The 16,619-nt window shown below is 36.7% G+C and overlaps 1 protein-coding gene across 4 annotated transcripts in view; it reads left to right on the forward strand.

The window, feature by feature from the left end:
- ITGA1 (integrin subunit alpha 1) overlaps positions 1-16,619 on the forward strand; it is a 207,195-nt gene that overhangs the window by 78,659 nt on the left and 111,917 nt on the right. The window contains exon 1 of one of the 4 annotated variants that reach the window (XM_086678579.1): positions 15,976-16,341. The exons of the other annotated variants lie outside the window; for them this stretch is intronic. The gene's annotated coding sequence lies outside the window, so the exon portion shown is untranslated. Of the gene's footprint in view, positions 1-15,975; positions 16,342-16,619 lie in introns of those variants that run through there. 4 annotated transcript variants of the gene reach the window in all.

The raw sequence follows: 16,619 nt of genomic DNA on the forward strand, positions 1-16,619 counted from the left end.
TTTTTAGCTGTCGTGAATAGTACTGCTCTGAACAATTATATGCAAGTTTTTGTGTGAACTGGTACACCATCTTAGGTTTCCATCAGCAATATGTGATGATTCCAATTACTACAAATCTCTGCCAAAACTTATTTTCTGTTTTGTATTTTTTATTATAACCCTTCTACTGAGTGTGAAGTGGTATCCCATTGTGGTTTTGATTTACTTTTCCCTAACAATTAATGATGTTTCGCATCTTTTTATATGTGTTTATTGGCCACTTGTATTGGTTATTTAGAGAAATATCTATTAAAGCCTTTTTGTCCTTGGGCACCTGGGTGGCTCAGTCAGTTAAGCCTCCAACTTCAGCTCAGGTCATGATCTCATGGTTCGTGAGTTTGAGCCCCGTGTCAGGCTCTGTGCTGACAGTTCAGAGCCTGGATCCTGCTTTGGATTCTGTGTTTCCCTCTCTCTGCCCCTCCCGTGCTCATTCTCTTGCTTTCTCAAAAAGAAACATTAAAGCCTTTTGCCCATTTTTTTAATTGGGTTGTTTGCCTCTTTGTTGTTGAGTTGCTTCTTATTTGTAAAGGAAATGGACCCAAAGGGGCTGCAGTTGTGTTGGAAATGTACCTTTTCTGGATTTGGGTGGCAGTTACACAGATGTGCTACTTTGTACCCTATGTACATTTGTGAAAAATGAGGATGTGTGCCCTTTTTTGAATGAATTTGTTTCCCAGGGTTACTGTAACAAGTTACCACAAATATAGTGGCTTAAAAAAAAAACAGAAATTTTGGCTAGCTTCAAAATGATGAGAGATAATTAATGTTGGTGAGGCTATGGAGAAAAGGGAACATTTGTGTACTGTTGGTGGGAATAAACTGGTAGAGTCAATATGGAAAACAGTATGGAGGCTACTCAAGAAATTAAAAACTATAGAACTACCATATGATACAGCAATTCTACATCTGGGAGTATATCTGGAGAAAATGAAAACACGATGTCAAAGAGATATCTGCACCTCCATGTCCATAATCTACAATAGCCAAAACATGGAAATAACCTAAGCATCCATATGGAGGAATGGATAAAGATGTGATACACACACACACACACACACACACACACACACACACTGAAATATTATAAACCATAAAAGAAGAAAATTCTAGCATTTAAAAAAATATTTTTAATGTTTGTTTATTTTTGAGGGAGGGAGAGAGAGAGAGACAGACAGACCAAGAGACATAGAATCCAAAACAGGCTCCAGACTCTGGGAGATTATGGCCTGAGCCGAAGTCAGATGCTTAACCGTCTGAGCCAGCCAGGTGCCCCCAAAATTGTGCCATTTATGACAACATAGATAGATCCGGAGGGCATTATGCTAAGTGAAGTAAGTCAGACAGAGAAAGACAAACACTGTAGGCTCTCACTTGTATGTGGAATATTTAAAAAACAAAACCAAATAAAACCTAACTCAGACAAAAAGAGACCAGAGGTAAGGAGTAGAGGGAGACAGAATTGGATGAAAATAGTCAAAAGGTACAAAGGTCTAGTTGTAAGTTAAATCAGTACTCTGGAGGCAATATGCAACGTGATGACTGTAGGTAACATTGCTGTATGGTATAAATGACAGTTGTTAAGAGAGTAAATCAAATCCTGTAAGTTCTCATCACAATGAAAACATCTTTTTCTTTTCTCTCTCTCTTTATATACATATATGTCTGTGTGTGTGTGTGTGTGTATATACATATATATAAAATACGATATATATGATGAATGTTAACTAAACTTGTACTCATTTCATGACATATATAAGTCAAATCATTATGCTATACAGCTTGAACTTATACAGTGTTGTGTGTCAATCATATGTCAGTAAAACTAGAAAGGAAAAAAAGTAGAAACAAAAACAAAAACCCAGAAATTTATTCTCTCACAGTCCAAAATCAAGCTATACTCCCTCTGAAGGCTTTAGGGAAGACTCTTGACTTGACTTTTCTAGTTTCTGGTACCTCCTGGATTTTCTTGGTATTTCATGGTTTATAGACACATTTCTTTAGTCTCTACCTGTCTTCACATGGTTTTCTCCTCTGTGTTTTCAGTTCTCGGTGTCCCAAATCTTCCTCTTCATTCTTTTATGAGAATAACAATCACTGAATTTTAGATCCACTCAAAATACAAGATGATCCCATCTCAAGATTCTTAACTTCATTACGTCTGCAAAGATCCTCCTTCCAAATAAGATCACATTCACAGAAACCAGGGGTTGGGACTTTGGACATATTTTTGAGGGTACACAATTCATGGATGAAATGCATATGAATATGTGTCATGATTTAATTTTTTTTAAGTTTTTAAGAAAAGAAATGGTAAATAATTTTTTTAATGGGGTTTTTGTGGGGTCTGAGTTTTTGTGACAAAAGTTCTATAGATTAGGGAGAGAAAAAAAATTGTACAAATTTGCCACCCTGTGAGGGAGAAATTCTTGATCAGTCTTGAAAAATGTCTTCACTAATTATGATTCTGAAAAAATTTTTTCAAATAAGGTTTTCAAAGGACATTTGAATGGTTTTGTTTTCTTTTGTTGAGAGGAAGCTAATGAGAACAGTGTCATATTCATGTATAGAGAGAGTATCTTTTAAAAAACTAAAGAGTTTTTTTTTTGGTATTTCCAAATGCAGGACTCTATTAAAATATCGAAAAACAGGGGCGCCTGGGTGGCGCAGTTGGTTAAGCGTCCGACTTCAGCCAGGTCACGATCTCGCGGTCCGTGAGTTCGAGCCCCGCGTCGGGCTCTGGGCTGATGGCTCAGAGTCTGGAGCCTGTTTCCGATTCTGTGTCTCCCTCTCTCTCTGCCCCACCCCCGTTCATGCTCTGTCTCTCTCTGTCCCAAAAATAAATAAACGTTGAAAAAAAAAATTTAAAAAAAATAAAAAATAAAAAATAAAATATCGAAAAACATATTTTGTGTGTTCATTCACACTGTTACACATGGTAATCTCTTGGGGTTTGTTTTGCTTTTGTCAATTATCAATAATTAAATCATTGCTATTATTGAGATTTGGGCCTTGGGACCACTGTGATTCTCAACTTTGTTCTGGTTTGCAATTGGCTGAGCATTCAGGTCATAAAAGGCATATTATACCTAACACTTGGCCCTGGCACCTTTGTGTTTTAGTATGACATGTAGCTTATGAGCAACTTTATTGGGGTCTCATTTCATGCATCAGTTAAGTAAACATGTAAATGAAGTAATCCTTTCTTCTTAAGAATGACGCTTGACTCAATATATTAAAAGTTATTTGAGTTCCCAAGTATAAAAAGGCCTGATAAGTTGTAATAGTTCTGTGAAAAGCTGTTCTGGTAGGAGAACATACAAATTTAAGAATTCAGACAATAGCTTTATTCAGAAGACTAAAAGCTTCTTAGAAGCCTATTTTCTGGACCCTAATGCTATTCTGCAACCTTTCTTTTTTTTCCCCTCTCTCTCCTTGGATAGTGCTATCTGTTAAGAAATAGATGGCAAAGCTTTGATTCATCACCTTCTCAAATTGTTTCCACTATATAAAACATGTCTTCAAAAATAAATTTTGGAAGCTTTTATATGCCCAGTTGCATGAACGTTTTGAATAAGTCCTAATTATTCACCAGGGAGTATATCTTTAAAAAAAAAAGCAATTTTTTCTGTGCTTTCTTTGATGGGCATTAAAAAAAGTAATTTAACAGTCATTTTTAAATTGATTGGAGTTCATCCAGAAAATCATTACTTGGAAAAAAGTTAAAAATTAGGTAAATCCAACTTTTGAAATTTTTCACAAAGTTCTTTTTATACTTTTAAAGTAGTAAAAGGCCAAGTATTTTATAAAGTGTCCACACAAATTCTATTACTGATCTTTCATCATAGCATGGAATAGTAGTTACACTCAAGACATGAAGGAAAAATATGCTTCAGGGTTTGGCTGGGAAATAACTGACATACAACAGAATCACTCACCCTAGTAGTTTTTCACTGTGGGCGCCAGGCAGGGTGTCAGTCTGTGGAGGGGCAAGCTGGTGCCTCATTCAGCTCTGCCCTCCTAATAAGATCAGCCTGACACAAAGCTGTAATTATTCTGTAGTGACATCACTACCACCCTGCCCTTTTGCCTGTATTTAAATGAGTTATTCTTATGTTGTATAATGGGAGATTTCAACTTCAAGTCTGGGCAATGAAAGTCAGTGTGAGTTCTGTGTCATGTTTTCATCTGGCTTTTTTTTTTTTTTTTTTTACCTTTTGGTGATGCTTCGAACACAGACCTAGAGTACTGAAAGCATTTTCTAACATGAAGTGTCGAGTCCTCCCAGGGAATTAATCACCTGCCTAATCAACTAAAAAGTGTCACAATTTTTCATAGTGCATAAAGGATTACCCAAATTAAGTCCCAAGATATCTATTCCCTATTCTCTTGGAGATGGCACAGACGTTTCCAATGTTTAAATAGAAAAGAAAAAATAAAACTAGGATTGTTGGAATTTATAAAATTGGAATCCAGATTACAGGATTCACAATTGCAGCAACCACTTTCGGCCCTTGGGATTTTTTTTTCTTTTTGAACCTCATAAGATTCTTTGATTATGTCTTATGTCTCACAAGTAACTAAAGCTCTTTGAGGGCAAGGCTAATGTTTATTTCATCTTTTAATCTCTCATAGCTCTTCCACACTACCTTGCACTTGATAGGCATTTATTAGTGTGTGCTGAATGCATGTAATACATGCAGAATGTTGTCACATAGAGACATTCATTAACATACTTGTCATCTACATACAGAGCAGGCCCGGTCGCTTTTTCTCTCTTACTCTTTTAAAGTTTTTAATGGCTTTAGGGGGAAAAGTAAGAAGGAAATATTTGAGTCAGGCCATAGTAGCCATCTGCTTTTCTTAGCTACCATGTCTCATTCTTCTTCCCTATTTTTCTCCCAGCCACAGTGGAACAATGAAGCTGAAGGGAAACTAGACAATCTCTCAGTTCGCTTCTGTATTTTAGAACTCTCTCTTTCCCTCATCTAGATTTCACTCTCTCACACTATAAACTAGCTTCCTGGCAAGAATCTAATCTGTATCTGTTCCTGAGTGTCCTGTTCCATAGTCTTCTCCACCAGGAGAGTCTACAAAAGGTGCCAAGCTGAGTCGAATACTCAGATTGGCCCCTATTGAATTAATCAACTGTGGCCAGGAGGCTGGGACATTAGATGGTTAATTTTAAATATTTGTTTTTGAGAGAGAGATAGAGCAGGAGTGAGGAGGGACAGAGAGAGACACACACATAGAATCGGAAGTAGGCTCCAGGCTCTGAGTTTTCAGCACAGGGCCTGACGGGGGGCTAGAACATGACCTGAGCTGAAGTCAGATGCTCAACTGACTGAGCCACCCAGGCGCTCCTAGATGGTTCATTTTAAATCTGATGTTCATTCTTGGACCAGTCAGCGATGGTGCCAATGTCAGTGTCACTGAAAAACATGGTAGCACCTTCTGAAATCCTTGGTTGGAGTAAGATAGGTGCCAAAAGAAGGTAGTTGCTTATGGTGAAACGGAAGGGCCAAATTAAATGATAGGTAAGGTGTCTCATACCTACCAACTATATATTTTGATTTATCACTATAGCAGTCAAATATTAGAAAGTCATAATTAATTCTGTGCAGGTTCCCCTGAACTCAACAGCTTGATCAAGGATCGAACAGATTTTTCTAGCAGGAAATACAATATATAACCACTTACTACATACACTATATCAGAATAGAGAATAAACGCTATCACTAGAAACCTGGAAGCATGTTTAAATACTGAAAAATGTTTTAGGTATTAAGAAGACCCTTTTTATTATAACAGAAATATCTAAATATATATATATTTGTACAAATATATAATTATATTTATACCTAAATATATACATATATATTTCTATATATACTTATATATAGAAATATATATAATATATATGTTATATTACATATACTATATATATATACACATATATATATTTGTTGTTGTTTTTTCCTGATCCAATTGCTCAAAGAGTTTAGTTTTGTTTGGCTGTTTTTCTTAAACTTTTTTGTTTAGTTTTGGTAAGCCATCAAAAGCTTTAAAATGAGAATGTTGGGGCACCTGGGTGGCTCGGTCGGTTAAGTGTCCGACTTCGGCTCAGGTCATGATCTCACGGTCCGTGAGTTCGAGCCCCGCGTCGGGCTCTGTGCTGACAGCTCAGAGCCTGGAGCCTGTTTCGGATTCTGTGTCTCCCTCTCTCTCTGTCCTTCCCCTGTTCATGCTTTGTCTCTCTCTGTCTCAAAAATAAATAAACATTAAAAAAAATTTTTTAAATAAAATAAAATTAAAAAAAAAATAAAATGAGAACGTTACCTTTGTGTTGTATCACTAGATGGAAAAGACCATCTTGGAAAAGACATTAAAATGGACAGTCACTAGGATAAACTATATAGAACCCTCAGGATCCTGACTCTTCCCTCATAAAAGGGTGTATCCAGTCTAATGCCACTTAATTATCTTTATATTTTTATAAGATACAAATTTTCATTAACTCTAAGGCCTTAAAAAAAAATCTCCTCATAACATTCTGTAGTATATTATGGGCTCCCTTCTGAGGAAATGTAGTATTGGATTCCATTGATGACAGTGGGTGTGGTCTTTGTTGTTGCTGTTGATTCAGTTGTGCTAATCTCTGTCCCTTTAAAGATCCAAACAATAACTTAAGAATAGAGAGTTTCAAGAAGACATGGAATCATGAGAAATGATGAAGTCAGCAAGTTTCCTAAAGTTGCAGTACTTGAGGAAAGTTGTCAAATATGCATTATCATTCATCTGCCATGGTCCTGCTGTATCCTGTGTAAACTTGCTAAGTGTACAACTCCTTGGCCATTTTTCTTTCTATCTTTATGTGTTCATATTCTCAGAAGTAATGTCAAATACACCTCTGGCACGCTGAACAGTTCTAAACTGGATGATGACTTGTTTCTTTTACATCTTCCCTGAGAGCCTAGTGTTTAAAGAAACAAAAATCGCCAGTGGAAAGTCAGTGTTGCCTAACTTACTTCCATACTTCTTAGTTAAACTTCTCCTAGAGTAAGGAATTATGAGTTCCTGGAGCAGCACATGTGTTTCTTTCTTAATATCACTCTCAGTTTCATGATTTGAACTGTCTGCAGTTCTCTGAAGAGGAAGAGACATCCATATAAATAGCACAGTCCTAGAAACTAGACTGCGGACAAGTACTGGAAAGGAAATAGCGAAAATTCTAGCAGTCAGTTAGTTCCTTTTCAGGCCAATGTGTTTGTTAAGCAGATTGTGAACTTTGGCTAATTATAGTATTAATCTCAATTCTTTTTTTTTTAAGTTTATTTCTTTATTTGAGAGAGAGCTTGAGCTGGAGAGGGGCAGAGAGAGAGAAGTAGAGAAAGAATCCCAGGTGGGCTCCACACCACCAGTGCAGAGCCTGAATGGGGAACTTGATTTCACGAACCAAGAGACTATGACCTGAGCAAAATCAAGAGTTGGATGCTCAACTGACTGAGCCACACTTATGCCCCTGGTGAGTGGGGGAGGGACACAGAGAGAGAGAGAGAGAGAGAGAGAGAGAGGGAGAGAGAATCCCAAGCAGACTCCACAATGACAGCTCGATCTCACTAAACATGAGATTATGACCTGAGCCAAAATCAAGAGTTGGACATTTAACTGGCTGGGCCTTCCAGGTATCCCAGTATTAATCTCATTTCTAAAATCTTTGATTTTTTTTTTTTTTTTTTTTTTTTTGCCCTTGAGGTCAACTGTCAGTGATGTCCACCAGAGTGTGAATGTAAGAGGCAACTGTCATAGCAAACCATCTTTAGCCAAATCTCCACCATGCCCTTGTTCAACTTGCCTGCCTCTGAAATTATCATATCTCCCCCTTATCATAATCATGCCTTCTTATATCTTCTGTTGACCCCCACCCCTTATTCTCAGTGTCATTGATAGTGAAGGGATGGTGGAAAATAGGAAATGGTAAAAACTAATTAACGGTATCCATTCAAGTAATTTTATTTTGTGTCTCCTTGCAGTTCCTATAAATGAGAACACCATTGTGTTTGTTCTAATTCTTTTTTAAAAGATAATGAAATTTTAAAAATCAATAAAATTAAAAAGAATTAGAAAAGTTATATCATGACAACATATCTTCAAATATATAATAATAATTATATAGAAAAAAATATAAATTCTTTTATAGTAAAATACTTTAAGATCCTTTAAAATTAAAGGAATAACAACAAACACAAATGTGCCCAATACCCAGATTTGTAAAATCTAAACATTGTCCCATAATTGTTTATTCTTCATAAGAAATAAAACCCTATTAGGATTTTTTTAGAGCCCCCAAATGAGGAAATCTCTTCCTCACTTGAGGTTAGAACTAACTGGGAAATGACAAAGAATGGGAATGGAGCATAGCTGATGAATGAAATTCCTATTAACCCTTAGACAAAGCTCACTTACCCTCCACCACCAGCTCAGAGCCTGACAAATAGAAGAAAGCATTGTTTAGTTTTTGTTTTTGTTTTTCTGTGGGGAAGGTTCACTTCAAAGAGAAAATGAGTAAGAGAAGACTGGACTACCCATATAGCTTCTCTTTTCAAACTCACCAATTATTCAAGTGTGAAAGGAGGGTGGGATATATAGATACAGACAAGAAGTTTACAGGTCATGGAAGTCCCTCCACATAAAAGAAAACATCAGGATTGGGAAGTAAGCATTTTCTTCTAAAAATATATAAAGTTAAAACCACAATTTTATTTCCTTTTGGATCCTATTCTCTTCCTTCTCTTGCCCCCAGCCCAGAGGTAACCTTTACCTGAATTTCAGGATCCTTGTATGTAACAAGTACTGAGTCGCCAAAATTGTGATTCTAAGTACCAACATGCTTCCATTTAAGGAAAATATTGGCTGCCAGTTCTTGGGGATTTTGATTATAACATCTGTATTTATTTCAATTACAAGATATTCTAGGAGACTAATGGAAAGAATGTAAAAGATGCTGCTGCTAGATAGGAAGAGAGTTTGGATTCAAGGACGTTACTGCTCAACTAATGTTCTCAGTGCTGAAAGATCATCATGGTGTTAGCAACAACAATTATAACTAAGGAAACAAAATTTAGAGCTATCTCAAAACAGAAAAGAAAGCATCATTAAGTTATCTCTTCCCTCTGAAAAGAAAACATGCATTCTATTGACCCTTGCCTTCTGAAATATTTCAACATTCCAAGGCTACTGAGATTTTTCTTCATCTCTTATAAACAAACCCAGTGTCCTTTAAAATACTTTCTGATTTATTTTCCAATTTTTTTTCAGGCGAGTAACAAATAAAATGCATTTGGCTTCCATTATTTTCTCTTGATAAACTGAACAAGTTTTAAATTGAACGCAGGTACCAAAAGGCTTTTGAATAAAGAGAATGTTTGGTAATGAATGATTAAATGAAAACTAGTTATAATAATTAGCTAGGAATGGAGAGAAAAATTGTAAAGAATCACTTTTGTTTAAGTGATAGTGTATTATTAGGGACATCTAGGAAAATGAGCCTACATAGTACATGAGAATCAATAATGCATCTCTTAGTGCCTACAATTTGAAATTGCCAATTAAAACAACTGGGTAACTCTACGATGAGCAATTGTTTTCTTAATAGACTTTGTTTTTGGTCGGGGTATACTGTTAGAGTTTGCATAGTATTTAATTTTGTTACTTAGCTTCATGAAGCCCTTGATTTATTAATGGTAATGATTGACTACTTGTGTGTTAAACCAGAAAGTATTTAGATAACCTTATTCCATCAAAAGAGAAATGTTATAAATCTGTATGCTTTGCCTCCTGCTTCTGAGCAATATGGCAAACAAAAAAATGAAAGAGTAAGGCAAGTTAAATCTAATACCCCTTTGTGGTCTACAGCAAAATAAAATATGGGCCGACTTCATTTTATGTGTTGACTGTGTTCTTAAAATCCTTGCATAAAAATCAAGACATTTTTAAAAGGCCAGGCATGCTCCCTCTTTGAAAAAATACTACAGTCGATTCAAAGTGCCAGTAATTATTTTCCAATCTAAATAATCACAACTTAATTTAACTGATTTTTTTCACATACTGGAATTTTTCCATTCATTTCTATTTCATTTTTTTGTTACACATACAGTGTGTTTTCACTTAAACTATTTTATTTCCAAACTACAAGTTGTGCAATTAAGAGAGAATGGCTTTTGGTTCTTTTTATACCATGTATACATTAGGTAACTGGATAATCCTTTTTCACGTTTTGAGATGCTGTTGGTTCAATCTCAGAATCACATCTTTCCCAGATACCATATGCATTGTGTCTATCGATGCCTGAGGAGAAAACCTGAATAAAAAGTTGTACTTTTATTTACAGATTTTATCAATGCATTATATTAACTTACATATAGTTTCTTCCCTGTGATATATATGAGCCAATGCCACATTGCCGGTCCTGAGGTTATTTTTGCTAGTGTGCGCAAGATGTAGTTTCATAGATTGGGAAAGCAAAGAGGTAGTATACACAGTGAAATGAATTATTTTAAACGTCCTAACTGACATTGGAGTTATTAAACACACAAACAAACAAAGTAGAATTCACTGTCTCAGTGAAGCAATAAAAGTACCTGAAGTAGTAACCACATCTCTCACATGTATACATGTGTAAAGATTTGAGAAGCCAATAGACATGTGTATGGATTTGAGAAGCCAACACCTAAGCCATCCAGAAAAATTGTCCTGTTGAATCTATAGGAGAATCAATAATGGAACCTGATAGTGCCTGGATTTGGAAATTGCCAGTTAAAACTACTAGGTAAATTGAAAACTATTTATTTTACGGTACGTACTACCTCTTTGCTTTCCTGGCCCTCAAAAGTATCTGTTGTACATCCTAACAAAAACAACCTTACTGTCTCACTGAGAAGAAATTATATGTAAGCTAATAAAATCCACTTAAAAGTTTTCATTAACAAAAGTGCAACTTTCATTCATACTTTTATGCATCCAAAGACTTTGTATCTCCCATTTCTGAGTAAATACTTGAATAGTATGCAACCCTGCTCGCTCTGAAGTGTAGTACGCCTTTCCCCATGCAGCGCTGCATGCTGTGTAGCCACAGAAATTCATGAGTTCAGCTCCCAGGATGCCAGGGCAGCTGGAGAAGAGTTCTGTGCTCACGTTGCTTGCACAAACACATGAGCCTTGTTTCCCACAGTGAGGTCCAGGGACTCCTGAGGTCCTGCAGCTTTTTTATCCTGTAAAACACAGAGCCAGAAGATGATGCTGATAGGGTGGAGGCGTTGGGAGACTAAGACTGTTTAAGAATTTCAGGAGAAGGGACAGTCTGAGAGGAGCTGGCAGAGCAGGCAATTATTTGTGGTGGGAGGATATGGGAAAAGAGCAGATGTCTGTAGATACTACAAAGGAAAATAAACACTGTGGAAGAACAAACTTATGTAGAAAAATTTAAAAGGGGGATTTTTAACAAAGAATGTTTGGGAAACACTCCTTTGGAGTTTTAATATTCTGGGCAGCACTTACAAAAGGGTATAAGTTCTTACAGCCAGAATGACCTTTATATGAGAAATCTTCATTTCTCTGTTTATTCCATCCTGTTTCATTTAACAAACTTGTATTAAACACCTACTATGTGCCAAGAATTAGCCCTCCTTGTCTCCTTCCCACCAGCCATATACAGATACACATAAACACACACTCACTTTGAAGTTCAAATACCATTTGTATTAACTGGAGGCCCACAGGACGTTAGCACTAAAATCAAAACAATTCACTCACTACAGCAAGCTGAAGTTAAAAAGCAGCCCCCCGGGATGAAACTTGGAAAATGCTTGAACATCGAGGTGTTTATTTGGATTGGCTTTTCTGGACTTGCTGATACTGGTAGATATCTTTCTGACATGTTGCATCATTTCTGATGAAAGAGCTCTAAATGGTGGGACTGATGGAGCCAGACTTTCCTCTTACATAACTATATAGGGAAGTTGCAATTATTTGGAAGCAGTGAGTTAGATCTGACATTTTTTCCAGAAAATATGGATTCCTGTATTTGAGACCATGATGCCATTTCCAAACACTTGTGTTGATTCTATATCAAGGCTCTAATGTTGTTTGTTTCATTCTATTTTTATTTTCTGTGTCTTCACCATTGGAGTTCTTTGTCTTGTCCTTCTCCATATTGCAGTGCTGTAAAAATAATCATCTCATATTTCAAATCAACTGGAATTATGTTGTACTATAATATTTTTGGACAGATCCAGTTACACTACTAATTAAATTTTATCTTTTAAGGTAATCATGTACACCAAAATTGAGATCCAACTCGCTTAGCCACCAAGAGCATGCACTAATAAAAATTACAGATTTATAGACAGATATTATAAAGATGTTTCATTATATATTACAAGTGAGGAAAAAGGCTTTCAACTTTTCCACTAAATTTATCATTAAAGTGTTTTTCCTCCAACCCCCTGAAGTGTCTCAAAGTTGACTATATTTTATTTGAATTTAGGGAGAAAGAAAAGTAAATTTGAAGTGATATGAAATACCTATTGTATCACATCATTAGTTACAGTGAGCATATATAATTTTCGGAGTTTATATCCACTTGAGCTGGGGTGGATAAATTCTTTCCACCAAGAGGCTGTGGCACAGCAAGAGATACAAGAAGGACCCAGGATGTACCAACATTGAGGTTTGGGGAGGATGGGGCCTCTGCAGCTCTGCACACACAGGTTGCACTGGCTAGGTATATCATCTGATTCTCAGGTGGCTCAAGGCTGTGACTATTATTATGGCTTGAGTATACTGAAAGAGTCACTTCAGGCTTATCCTGTCCTTGGAATACACTTGTAATCTTTGAAATAGGTTCGAGGAGAGTAGATTGGCATTGATGTAAGAGAATTCTTGACTTGCTGTTGGCTCAAAACCTGGGTGGTATCATAAATATTCTTGAGGGTCTGAGATGAGAATCCAAGAGCTCTGACTGGAAGGACAAGAATCATCTGCACTCTTCCTCCTCGGCCAGCTCTTTCACCTGGAAGGCTTGATGCCCTAATCTTAGATTTTATTTGCACATGTCATTGCAGCCAGTTTGGAAACAGGAAATTGTTTTTGGAAATGAGTCAATGAACCCAATGTCCTGCCCCACTGATATAACACATCTGTGTCATTTTTCAAGGTACAAATTGTCATCAGGATTGGGGTGGGGAATCCTCTTCCAAAAGAAAATTCAACTGCCACATGGTAAACTGATTCTTTGGATTCTACTTACAAACACAATTAACTCATTTATTGAGCATTCTCTATTGCTACATACATAATGTGTATTTCTCACAGCAACCAATACCTATAAAGCATGTATAAGCTCATTTTAAATATAAGCTGAGGCTCATAGAAATTAAATCACTTACTGTATTTTGAAAGCAGAAGCACCATCTTTTATGACTCTACCTCTAGGTAGAGTCATATATTCAACCTAAAGTAAAATTTTGATGACTATTTGTGGAGTAGTTGAATAAATGTGAATAATTACATACAGAGTATAAACGAAAGGGCTGTGTTTAAGACTAGGTTCATCTATCTCTAAAGATTAGCATCTTTCTATACAATCAAAGAATTGGCTCTAAAAACCATCAACTATAATAACACAATTATTACTATTTCCTATCTTAATATTATGGCAATTCCCTCTTTAAAAACAATAAATATAATGCTAATACCATGATTTCTCCTATTTCCAGATTGGATAAATGTATAAGAAGTTGTTGAAAAAAGCAATAGCATTTTAATATCTATCCCTAGTCACCATTGATTTGATTTTCCCTTCGGCTTAGAATTTTAAATATTCAAAATTCCATTAGCTATTAAATGCTTCAGTCTGGATATTACTAGATCAGAATTTCTGGACCACCCTGTGAAAGACAGACTTTTTTCATTAAGAAGCAAAAAAATCAAACAGGCTGCAGTGACTTTTCTTGGAACTCAGAGGATGTGTGGAGGAAGAAGGTCTTCTTTGACCAGAGAGTCAATGCCCTTGGGAGATGCCCAGACTTTGCCCCCTTCATTCAGCTTTTCCTGCCAGTCCTTATCCTCAAATAATCCAAAGCTACAAGATGATTAAGAGCCCTCATGGCCCATTTGAGAGTTCTCTTGACCTCGATTATTATTTTTACTTTTATTAATCTGACCACCTCAATAGCACTGTTGTCATGGAAAGTCTGTGATTTGACCTCAGAAGACAAATGTTGAAGTCCTGTCTCTGCCACTAACACAGCCTAATGTTAGGCCAATCACTTTACCCCTCTAAGCTCCAGTTTCCTAACACACAAGAAAAGAATAGTCACTGCTGTTTTGCCTAACCTTCACAGTTTATTGTCTAGCTCAATACCTTTTTTATATGAAAATGTTTCTAAGTGGCAAAATGTTTATAAGCAGAAAATACCATACAATTGTAGGTTACTTCTCCCTCTCTTCCTCTCTTTTTTCTCTTTCTCTCATTTAGTTGTCTTACAAATCAAATTCCATCCTGGGGCAAAGAAATTGTGCAAAATGATTTTTTTTAACAAGAGGTACCCTTCAAAACTAACAATCTCATCTTCTTCCTCATCTTTCTTCCTTCTCATAGTCCTTAGATATATTAGATATATAACACATACAGCCATATTTGAAAGAGAGCAAGCCTTTCTATTTCTTTTCTACCTAAACATGAATGTTTTGACTGAAGTCCCTCATGATGCTTTATCTAGAGCTCTGTAGCCATGACTTCTCTCCTCATTCCAATCTTTCTCCTTATCCCCATTTCCCTAGCTATGACCACTCTAGAAGGGCCTCTTCCCCAATTTTGCCCCTCAGGAGATGTAATTACATGAACTAATAGTAGCCTCTCTTCTAGACCCATCTTTGCATCACCTTCTACTATCCCTTTTCAGTTTTAGGGATAAGATGTAGATATTGAATTCAGGTGAATGTTTGGGAATCCTGGGGAAACGTGGGCAAATTTCTCCGCTATCCTGAGCCTCTGACTCTCCATTTGTACGGTGGTGATAATAACACTATTTCATTGTAGGGCCTGGGACAAATTATATGAGAAGGAGCATGTGAAGAGCAACACATAATAAGTATGCAATGTTGTGCTTATTAAGGGAAAAATCCCCCTTTTGCTGCTGCATGGAAATCAGAATTTCATTTTGACATCTGACTATTGTCTATGTTTTATTTCCCATCATTTTCATCTTATATGACTGCTTAAGCCACCTCAGTTTTGTTTTGTTTTTGTTTTTGTTTTGGTTTTTTGGCTTTGATGGAGAATAAGTATGATTTTTGCTTTACCTCTGGTACAGAAAGTTCCAAAACAACTTAGTATAACAAAATGAACATCGAACTCAAAGTCACGAGAAGCTTTCACTGTTTATGTGCTCCTTTAAATCAAAAGAACAAGATGTAAACTATTTTTTTTATGTCATCTCCTGTGCTTCAGGCTCCTTTGTGCCTTAACAAACTTGAAAGAGACTGATTTACGATCACTTTGGGCAAATTGCCTGTAGAATTCTGAGGACAGGAAATGAAGAAAAAAAAAAAAAAGTGCAGCACACACCCCCGGACATTCCACACAACATGTGGAATAAACAGGCCTAAAAAGGAAACCAAAAGCTCTTGGTCTTATAGTGAGGAGTATCATGAATGGCCTTTGGGAGAACATACAGTAAGGATAATAAACTTCTGGAAAAATACTTCAAGAGGGGTGAACTTGACCCTGATTAAAGATAATCTCCCCCACCCCCACCTTTTGTCTAAAGGATGGTGAATACTTTTAAGTTAGGTAAATTATGTTACCTGTATCAACATTATGAAAGAGGGGTACCATATTATAGACTTGTTCCTCTCAAACCTTCACAGGAATCGCACTTTCTGGGGATCTTGTGGGGATGGAGACAGTGATTCAGGAAATCTGAGTGGAACCTGAGATTCTGGATCCCTCACAAGCTCTGGGTGATACAAATGCTACTGGTCTGCAGGCCAGTTGTTTCTCCATCATCTTCAACAACATTCTTGGTGGTGGTGTTCTGGTCCTTATCTACGGAAGAGTGAGTTTCACCCAGGACAATTTTGGTCCCAGGGGAATTTGGCAGTGTCTGGAGACACTTTTGATCTTCACAATGCAAGCAGTACTACTGGCATCATGTGGACAAGGACCACACATGCTGCTACAATACACAGGATAGACTTTCATAACAAAGAATTTTCTGACTCTAAATGTCAATAACACTAGAGGTGAGAAATCCTGTTGTAGACATACTACTTTGTGTATCTCTCATATCAAAAATAATCTTAGGGCACGTGGGTGGCTCAGTCGACTTTGGTTCAGGTCATGATCTCATAGCTCATGAGCTCAAGCCACACGTCGGGCTGTATGCTGACAGATCAGAGCCTTGGAGTCTACTCCAGATTCTCTCTCTCTCTCTCTCTCTCTCTCTCTCTCTCTCTCTGTCTCTCTCTCTGTCTCTCCCCCACTTGGAGTCTGTGTCTCACTCTCTTTCTCAAATATAAAT

Source organism: Puma concolor, chromosome A1 (assembly GCF_028749965.1).
Source record: "Puma concolor isolate L17-30 chromosome A1, mPumCon1.1.hap2, whole genome shotgun sequence".
NCBI classification, from domain to species: Eukaryota; Metazoa; Chordata; class Mammalia; order Carnivora; family Felidae; genus Puma; species Puma concolor.